Below are 11,115 nucleotides of genomic sequence, written 5' to 3'. Positions count from 1 at the left end.
TATTTACATTGTTCCCATCAACTAACAAGGCCAGAACTAAAAAAGAAAAAAAAATAAATTATGCAATCAAAGATACCCATCCAGTCCTTCACTCAAGAAATACTCTGTAAGCACCTAATTTACCGCATGCTGGTGAATCAGAGGAGGGAGAGAGGGATGGGGGGGAGGGACATAGAGACGGGGAGAGAGAGAGAGCCAAAGATGTGACCAGCAAGAACATTCACTGGGACTGAAGAACTCTGCCTTGGGGCTAATTTCAGCTGCTTCAGGTCCCATGTCCTCTATAACTATCTGTCCCCTGAGATGCCAGAAGGCTAAGGGGAGTAAATGGGGCAATGAGAATGCCCTGCCCATTTCTTCTGGGGTTCTGCTTTCAGAATAAGAGATGAGTTTCTTATGGGCACCATCAGCCCACTCTAGGAAGAACAAGTTGCATGGAGCATCTAAAAGTCACCAAGTTAAGAATTCTCATTCACACCATTACCTTAAAAACTGGAGTTTTCCAGAAGAACTTCAGCCTACATTTTGAGGAACTGTCAGAACTGATCTCTTGAGAAGAACAGGTAACTAGTACAGAAGGTAACTAGACACTAGCAATGCAGTGGCAAGAACACTGTGTGTGGCAGCTCTGGCTCCAACTCTCATCTCATGTGTCCTTCAGTGGCTGCAGTTCTCACTCTGTGCCTCATCCTCCGCATTTAAAAAATTAGGACACTAGACTAAATGATTTTTAGTAGACTATGAGCTCCATAAGAAGAAGGACTCTGGGGGCTGGGGATGTGGCTCAAGCGGTAGCGTGCTTGCCTGGCATGCATGCAGCCCGGGTTCGATCCTCAGCACCACATACAAACAAAGATGTTGTGTTCGCCGATAACTAAAAAAATAAATATTTAAAAAAAAAAAGAAGAAGAAGAAGGACTCTGCTGGGCGGTGGCACATGCCTATAATCCCAGCAACTCAGGAGGCTAAGGCAGGAGGATCACAAGTTCAAAGTCAGCCTCGCAACTTAGTGAGGCCCTAAGCACTCAGTGAGATTCTGCCTCTAAATTAAAAAAAAAAAAAAAAAAAAAAAAAAAAAGGCTGGGGATATGGTTCCATGGCTAAGCATCCCTGGGTTCAACTCCCAGTACCAAAAAAAAAAAAAAAAAAGAAAGGCTCTGATTATTCATCTCTGTATCCCATGAGGCTCACCAATACAACAAAGATAATTGTTGTGAAGTAGTGAATCTACACAGTCCCTTCTAGTTCAGATATTCTAGGATTCTATATGATAGATCACAAGATGTGATTAAAAATTTTCATAATAGTTTCCTAAAAGCTTGGAATGTTGTATTGTTCATAGACAGAGGGTGCAGGGCTTTCTATCTGCCAGTCTAACCCATTTTTCGACATTATCATCCAACTAAAAAGATGTGCCACCCATAGATCTAGGTCATGGGAAATTGCAGGTGCTATAAATGGACTGGCTATGCTTAAATCTGATTGGATTCTTAGCTGGTATCTCCAGAGAGCCATACCTCCCAAGTGAAGAATATTCATAGGACATTCTAAAGGAAAAGGTAACTTTTAGAATTACTTACCCCCAAATCAAAAGGATCTTCTGGTGAGTTGCGTTTTTAAATTATTTGTAATGTTTAGCCTTTGGAAAATAATTCAGGCAGCCACTTCCTAATCTCTGTAATTAGGGAAAAGATGCTCAGGTTAATCTCTTCTCTAAGCATCTCTTTGCACTGAAAAGAGATTTACAAGGTAAATAAAGACCTTGTTTAGTTAAAAAGATTGTTAAGTGTCATTTTCTCTCACACACACAAAAAAGGATAGCTTACAAAATTCAAAGATTATAAGGTTCACATTTCCACCAATGAGGGAAAGTATAATCTAATGTCAATTATACATCTAGTTTTAAATATGCAAAATATAATATATTTAATTACATCATGAAATATTTTTATTTTACTCATAGTATAGTTCTTCTGTTCATTGAAAACCTTCAGAGTTGACTATTTACTTTCAGAGTTCACTGCTTTTGTAAAAAGGAAAATTTCTTGTTTTAAATAAGTATAAGGGGAGGGAGGGAGAAGTACTGGGGAGTGGTATTGGCTAAATTACATTGTCATATTGTGTGTAAGTACAAATATGTAACAACAAATCCCAACATTATAATGCACCAATAAAAAGTGGGAAAATTTTTAATTAGATTAAAAAATAAGTAAGTATGTACCACAAAACCTGAGATGAAAGAGCTTTTCAAAATCATCACATATAAATCCTTTACTTTGAGACCTACAGAAAGCAGATATATTATTTGTTCAAAATTATAACCAAGATGAACGTGGTAGCATAAACCTGTGAACCCAGCAACTCAGGCTGTAGCAGGAGGACTGGGGTTGTGACTCAGTGGTAGAGCACATGCCTAGTACTGTGAGGCCCTGGGTTTGATCCTCAGTACCACATATAAATAAACAAATAAAATAAAGGTATTGTGTCCATCTACAACTTAAAAAGTTCAAGGCCAGCCTGGCAACTTAAAGAGATTCTGTCTCAAAACTTTAAAAAATTTAACCCTATATACATGTATGATTACACGAATGGTGTGTCTCTGCACCATGTACAGCCAGAGAAATGAGAAGTTATGCTCTATTTGTGTACAAAGTGTCAAAATGTATAATTAGAACGAATTTTTAAATTTTTTTAATTTTTAAAAAATTACATAAAAAGGGCTGGGGTGTAGCTCTGTGGTAGAGCACTACTGGGCTTAATCCCCAGTACTGCAAAAAAAAAAAAAAAATTCTTAATCAGATAATCTTTTGACTTCTAGCCCAGAATGCCCATTATAAACATCTACACAGAAGAGTTTTACTGCATTTTTTAAAATATTTATTTTTTAGTTGTAGTTGAACACAATATCTTTACCTTATTTTTATATGGGCCTTGCACATGGTAGGTGAGTGCTCTACCGCTGAGGCACAATCCCAGCCTCTACATTTTAACATCTCTAAGAGTTTAAGTACACTCTAAAAAATTTTTTTTCAATACTTGGTACTAAACACAAAGGTATTCAACCACTGAATTACACCACCACCCTTTTTAAAAGAATTGTTTTATTTTGAGACAGGTCTTGATAAATTGCAAGGCGGGCCTTGAACTTTTGATCCTTCTGCCTCAGCATCACAAGTATCTGGGATTATGGGGGCGAACCACTATGCCTATCTAAATACATTCTAAGCACTAATTGACAATGTAGTTTATTTTGAGAATTATGAGCAGCACAGAATAACATTTAATTAAATGTCTTACTGTCTGAATTCAACAGGACTAGGTCTGAATTACAATTCTTCTGAGGTACTAGGCAAATTGCTGAACCTAAGTCTCAGCTTCCTAATGTGTAAAATGGGGTAATAACTCTTCACTGTTTTCTGTGGAGGTTAAAAATAGCTCTTAAGATGTGTCAGGAACTTCCCTATGTGCCACATATTTATTAATTCATTTCATTAACATACCTGTGAAATAGTTACTATAGCCATTCTGCAGATGAGAAAAGTGAGATAGAGAGATGTTAATAACTTGCTCATTTTTGCAGTGTAAATAAGTGGCAGAAATGAAACTTTAACCCAAGCAGTCTGACTCCACAGGCCCTGCTTTTGATCAGCATACTATATTGCACCTCTACTAAACCTACTGTGTAAAAACCTCCAGTTCAAACTGTCAAACTGTTAATAATAAGGTACGGTTATTAAAATGACTGCACCGATCAGCAATTTCACTCTTGTTAATACTGCTTATAGTAAATGTATATTAAACTCAAAGATCAGGGGAGGGGAGGGAAGGGGAGGGGGGATAGGAAGGGCAGCAGAATACAACAGACACTAGTATGGCAGTATGTATAAACGTGGCTGTATAATCAATGTGATCCTGCAATCTGTACACGTGGGAATAATAGGAATTCATACCCCATTTGAAACAAATACATGATATGTGATATGTCAAGATCAATATAATGTTTTAAGCAACTAATAAATTCTGATGTTTAAAAAAAAACCACAGAGATCACATACAAATCGATATGTGAGTCTAGAGAATATTAAGCTGAAGCCAATTAGGTCCCCTGACAGAGTGATGGATCACAATAAGAATTATGTTATACAGTGAGGAAATTTAAAATCTTGAGAATAGACTGGGAGAAGTGATGCAAGTCTGTAATTCCAGCTGCTTGGGAAGCTGAGGTAGGAGGATTGCAAGTTTGAGGCTGGCCTGAACAACCTAGTAAGACCTTGTCTCAAAAATAAAAAATAAAAAGATCTAGGGATATAGCTCAGTGGTAAAGCATACTTGGGTTCAACTCCCAGTGTAGCAATAAATAAATAAATCTGGACCCCAGGACCTATTTCTGCCCCAAATCTGTTTTTCAAAGACCTTGAGATACACAGTGACCACTCTAAACAACAAAGAGAATTCCTTTTTAACTCTCTAGTGCAATACTCTTGATATATGTCACTGCATATGCAACCCTTATATTGTACCATGAAACTGGGACCCAGAGGATTATGACTTGATAAAGGTCACAGGGGCAGAGCTGGGTGAACTAGACCTTATTTCCTTGGATTTTCCTGGTCCATAGTTGATGCAATTGATAGTTTCTTATCTTCCTCCATCTTCCCAAATCTTCCTCTGCACACATCTAACCCACACTCTGGAAGACCAAGGAATCCTTTCATTTTTCTCTTTGTACTGGGGATTGAACCTGGGGCTCGTACATGCTAGATGAGCACCCTAACTGAGCTACATATCCCATCCCAAGACCAAGGCATCTAAACCAATGCTCATATAGAAACAGCGATGGGTAGAAATATGGAAGGTGGTGTGGTTAGACCCTCTAATGGTACAGATAAGGGAAACCGTGGCCCAGAGTCACAGAGCGAGTCAGTTCTAGGTCAGAACTCCGAAGGCTGAGGACAACCTGTGCAGTTTTTTTTTTTTTTTTTTTTTTTCTGGCGCTTCAGACCACAAAAATTCCTCTCCCTGTCGATTATGCGAACCGCTAAAGCTTATTTTTGAAGTGCATGTGGGCGAGGAACAGTCCCTCAAGAGGGAAACCTTACGCCACCCAGACCAACTGTGACCCCCAGAAACCTCCTCGCCGCTTGGCCAGGTGGGTGGCTACGGCCCAGAAAGCGCGAGGACTCCCACCTCCCGCTTCCCCCGTTTCTCCCACTTCGGGTTCCATACCCACCCGCGGCTGGGTCAGGCTGGCGCCAGGCCCGCGGAGCCACGGAGCCGCAGAGCATCCGCAGCCTCCACTGCCTCCCGCGCCTCCGCCCCTAGCAACGAGGCGCGCGCGTCGCTAAGGTGAGAGTCCCGGTGAAAAATCTCCGGGCGTCTCCCTCAGAATAGGAACCTAGGTTCCGCTCGCAGGAAGTCTCCCTGGGGTGGGGGAGAGAGGGAGGGAGGGAGAGGGAGGGAGAGAGAGAGTCTTGCTTGCTTTATTTTTCCTTCCCCCCCCCACACATTTTTTTTATTGGTGCATTATAGTTGTAGATATTGCTACATATCCGTACACGCACACAGTCTAACAATATAATTTGTCCAGTATCACTTTTCAGCCCTTCCCCCGCTCTTTCCACCTCCCATTCCTTGGTCCTCTATTCTCTACTCATCTCCCTTTGATTTTCATGAGGTCTGTTTCCACCTTTCTTTTCCTCTTTCCTCTCTACTTCCGCATATGAAAGCATACGTTCCTGGACCTTGTGAGTTTGATTTACTTCGCTTAAAATAAAGGTCTCTAGTTCCATCCATTTTCCTGCAACTGACATAATTTCATTTATTATTATTATTAATAATATTTATTATTATTATTATTTCATAATTCATTTATGTCAGTTGACATAAATTATGTCAGTTGCAGGAAAATGGATGGAACTAGAGAGCATTATGTTTGTTTTCTTTACAATGCCCTGATGAGATCCAGATAAGAGGGATGTGCCCAAGACCGTGTTGCCTAAACAATCTGTACAATCTCACGTGTACTTGGGAGGCAGGAGCGTCGCAAGTTAGAGGCCAGCCTCAGCAATTGAGCAAGACCCACTCTCAAAACGGAAAGGGATGGGGCTGTAGCTCACGGTAGAGTTACCTCTGTGCCAGGCCCTGGATTTGACTCCCACTACTGCAGAAAACAAAACTACATGTTCCAAGGAAAGTAGCACCTCTGTGATAACCACGGAGAAAGCATTTAATAAATATTATTTTAAAAAATTATTGTTTGTACAGAAAAAAAAGTATTGTCTTGTTTCTTTGGAGTTTTCCCTGGTTCCAGCCAAAGATCCCTCCTTTCAATATTTCCCCAGCACCTTACTCCCCACCCCGCTTATTGTCTTTGTTGGGGAGGGGAGGGGGAGGTCTGGGACAAACAAAAACTTCACAAATCAGCCCAGTGCTTTATTCAGGAATGAAGTGTCACACAGGACCAGGGGATGCAGGGACGAAATGACGCTGTGGTGGCACCCACTTTCCTAGTGGAAAATGAGCCACTGAACAAAGAAAGGGCCTGGGCTTATTTAGGTTATTCTGAGAGGTGGTCCAGTGAGCATATCAATTTTCTTTGGACACCCAGGAATTTGGAGTTTGTTCTATCAATCAGTGAAGGGGTCAGTTTTAGTGCTTAGGAATTTAGGGTCTGTTTTACCGGGCAAATGGGAGGGAGTCTAGGGTCAGTGGTCACTTTCTGGAATTTATTGTACTGGACCTGACAGAGGGTCTGGGGCCACTGGTTGGTATCTGAAAAGGATTTGTTTACAGAAAAGTTAATGCTTCAGCCTTTTCCCAGAGACTGCCTTTCCAAGTTTGATGGACACTTCTTCCCCAGGCTTTGTTTTATCATCTGGAAAGAATGTATTGGTAAAGATCAATGCTCTCATGGTATGGCTTTCCTTCTCACTCACCTTTCCCCGAGTCTCACTACTTTTGGGGTTTGCCACTGTCCATATCTAATAGTTTTGTTTCATTTTATTATTTTTTTGTAGTGCTAAAATAGAGCCCACATTCTCACGCACAGTTGGCAAACACTCTACCATTGAGCCACACACTGGGAGCACTCCTCCTTCACTTTCTTGAGGTTTTGTTAGTTTTTGTTTTGGGGATTTTGTTTGTCTTGTTTTGTTTTTGATATTGGAGATTGAACCCAGGGTTAAATCATGCTAAGCAAGCACTGAGCTACATCCCCAACCCTTTTAAAAATTTTATATTGAGACAGAGTCTCACTAAATTGACCAGGTTGAACTTGAGATCCTCCTACCTCAGCCTTCTGAGTGACTGGGATTTTTATTGGCCTAATGGATAAAATGCCTGACTACAGATCAGAAGAGAATGGGTTCAGCTCCTGCCCTGGTCACCAAAAGTGTTAACAGGTGACACTAATACCAGCCTGGAGGAAGAGGCTGAGCTAAACTGCTCTCTGCTCCAGAAACAATTGGAGTCAAATTTATAGGAAAATAAGTTATTCAAAGCCAGTTTTGAAGATAAAATAAACTTATTAATGAAAATGTTATAATTCCATATCATTCAATATCTTAGCCACCAGCCCCATGTAGCTACTGAATATTTGAAAATGTACCTAGTGCAACTGAAGAACTGAATTTTAAATTTTATTCATTTAAATTAATTTAACTTTAGACTTAAAAAGCCATCTGAGGCTAGTGGCTTTGGGATTGGACAGGGCAGTTCTAGCCCATAGTAGATACTTATCAAGATTCTTTTTTTTAAAATTTTTTAATGGAGATCAAACATAGGGCCTTGCACATGCTAAGGAAGAATTGTATCACTGAACTATATCTCCAGCCCCTTATTAGGTATTAAAAAAAATGAAAGCACATATAACTAAAAAGAAGAAATGAATTTTTAAAAAAGAATGAAAGAAGAAGATAGTCATTGAGAAACAATTAGAGTACAAAATAGAATGCCACAGGTATAAGAAACATAATTTCATGTATATTTCTTGGGGCCCCGCACCTCTCATCTCAGCCTCACACTATCAGTGCCTTTAATTCTACCTTAGATAAGTACAATTCTAGGGCTAGAAATGTAACTCAGTGGTAGAGTGCTTACCTAGCATGCACAAGGCCCTGGGTTGTAACCCCAGAACCACACATATACACACAACATATATACACACATACTGCTTACTGGGGAGATACACACACACACACACACACACACACACACACATATAGGAATACATGTTCTTTTTTTGGGAAGGGTACCTGGGATTGAACTCAAGGGCACTTGACCACTGAGCCACATCCCCATGCCCATTTTGTATTTTATTTAGAGACAGGCACTGAATTGCTTAGCGCCTCGATAAGTTGCTGAGGCTGGCTTTGAACTTTCGATCCTCCTGCCTCAGCCACCCAAGCCACTGGGATTACAGGCATGCCGGCACCACACTCAGCTGGAATACACATATGTATAAATGTGTACATTCATATGTGTGTATGTGAGTGTGTATACCTGTTCTTGCTCTCTGAATGTCTGAATTAGTTGTTCTCTCAACCAAACTTGTCCGGTTTGGTACTGTTCCTCCCATAAAGCAAGCTGGTCTTAAAAGCCCTCTGGAGACAATATCTGGGCTCATCTGGTTTGGTCTGACCAGAGTAGAAAGGACTCTCCCCTTGGGGGCCTGGACTTCATTATATGGGACTTATATGCTCTCATTTTCTGCATTGGCATGCTGCCAAGTCATTTTAACAGTGGCAGTTGAAGCTGGTTTTCTGGGAAAACATCACAGGAGGGAAAGAAGCCACATTGTTGATAGCCTTATTGCTACTCCAGGAAACAGTACAAACCCTGGTTAAATGACTCCCAGCCTGGCACCATAGATACTGGATTAGAATGGGCACAGGACCCCACTAAGCAGAGAGGGAGGCTGGGTTTGCCACTGGGGAGCGGACCCAAGGGAGGGGAGAGGCTGGGGAACGGAGTTCTTTCCAAAAGACTTTCTAGATGTTCACTTAAAAACCAAACCTTGGACTGGGGTTTAGCTCCATGGTAGAGAGCTTGCCCAGCATGCTCAAGCCCTGGGCTCAATCCCCAGCACCACAAAATAAATAACGAAATAAATAAAAACCCAAATCAAATACTGTAGACAAGCAAGTCAAAGGGCAGGGTATAAAGCAGGATTATCACAGCCAAGTGGAGCTCCAAACTCAGTTCTTGTGTTCCAATGAGAGAAAATTTAAAGTCCGATACCAAAAGTTGTACAAGAGAACTTTATCAATATGGTCAAAGTAAAGTAAGGCTCAAGCAAAAAGCATTTTCTAATCTCAGCAGTTTAGAAAATTGGAGGCTGAGGGAGGAGGATCTAACTCAACAAGACCCTGTCTCAAAATAAAATATTAAAAAGGGTCTGGGAATGTAGCTCAGTGGTTAAACACCCCTGGGTTCAATCTCTGGTTAACCCCCCACACACACACACACACATACACCAAACCCTGGGGGGGGGGGCGGGAGGGAAAGCATTTTTGAGAGAGGGAGAGTTGGTTGTCACTGAGTAGAGAATGACAAAGGAAACAATGCTGTTTCTAAATTTATCACTGTTGGAGGTTGGTCCTGAGAAGGGACGGGGGTCTGCTTTCTTCTTTTTTGGTACCAGGGATTGAACTCAGGGGTGGGCACTTGACCACTGAGTCACATCCCAGCCCTCTTTTGTATTTTATTTAGAGTCGCCTCGCAGCTGCTGAGGCTGGCTTTGAACTCTCTATTCTCCTGTCTCAGCCTCCCAAGCCACTGGGATTACGCGTGTGCCACTGTGCCTGTTTTGGGTCTGCCTTTTGCACTTTCCACCATTCAGGTGTTCAAGTCCTTCAGGTGGTCCAGCGGTGGGGTTTTTGGTCCTAGTTGGTCCTCTCCAGCACTGTCAGGTGGCCAGCCTATTCAGGGAGCTTCATTTGCATGTCAGTCCACTGTTAATGTGGGTCTTGGGGTCTGTGGCTGGCCAGGATTTACCTTAGTGCACCTGCACTACTAACAAACCTCTCTTCTGAGATACACGGAGACACCCATGGCCATGATTCCTGCTTAACACTGACCTCAGTAGAGTTACTTCCATTAATCCTTCTTTCCTTCTTTCTTTCCTTTTTTAATATATTTTTTTTAGTTGTCAATGGACCTTTATTTACTTATTTAGTTAGTTACATGCGGTGCTGAGAATTGAACCCAGTGCCTCACACATGCCAGGCAAGTGCTCCACCACTGAGCCCCAGCCCCAGCCCTAATCCTTTCTTTCTCTGTGTTGCTATCTGTTCATTTTCAAAGTTTATGCACTTTGCATTTTTCTGATATCCATTTGCTCTAAAAGTAATTTAAAAGCAAAAGGCAACCTTAAAAAGTAACTTAAGAGGCTAGGGTCGTGGCTCAGTGGTAGAGCGCTCATCTAGCACATGCGAGGCACTGGGTTCGATCCTCAACACCACATAAAAATAAATAAATAATTAAAATAAAGGTATTGTGTCCAACTACAGATATATATATATATATATATATATATATATATATATATATATATATATATATATATATAAATATATATATAAAAAGAAAGTAACTCCAAACCTGTGAACTTGCCATGAGTTTTACTACTATGAGTAACTAATTCCATTTTTATGAGAATATATATGCTTCCGCCATAGGTGCTAATAAATGCTTTGTCCTAATGAAGATCTATAAACATACTTGAAGCAGGTTTTCACACCATGTAAATTGTATGAGGATCATTGATGAAAGAGCAGAGTTAAGAGCTTTTATTAGTAATAAAAACTTGGGGGCTGGGGTTGTGGCTCAGTGGTAGACTGCTTGCCTAGCAAGTGTAAGGCACTGGGTTTGATCCTTAGCACCACATATAAATAAATAAATAAATAAAATTATTGTATTCATCTTCAACTACAAATTATTTAAAAGAATAAAAGAAAGAAAGAAAGAAAACCTCGGGTAAGGCTGGGCAAGGTGGCGCAAAGTGGGATTGCACCTGTAATCCCAGCGGCTCTGAAGGTTGGGGCAGGAGGATCTTGAGAGTTCAAAGCCAGTCTTAGAAAAAGCAAGGTGCTAAGCAACTTAATGAGAACCTGTCTT

This window comes from Callospermophilus lateralis, chromosome 2 (genome assembly GCF_048772815.1).
Source record: "Callospermophilus lateralis isolate mCalLat2 chromosome 2, mCalLat2.hap1, whole genome shotgun sequence".
NCBI classification, from domain to species: Eukaryota; Metazoa; Chordata; class Mammalia; order Rodentia; family Sciuridae; genus Callospermophilus; species Callospermophilus lateralis.
This window is presented reverse-complemented; position numbering follows the sequence as displayed.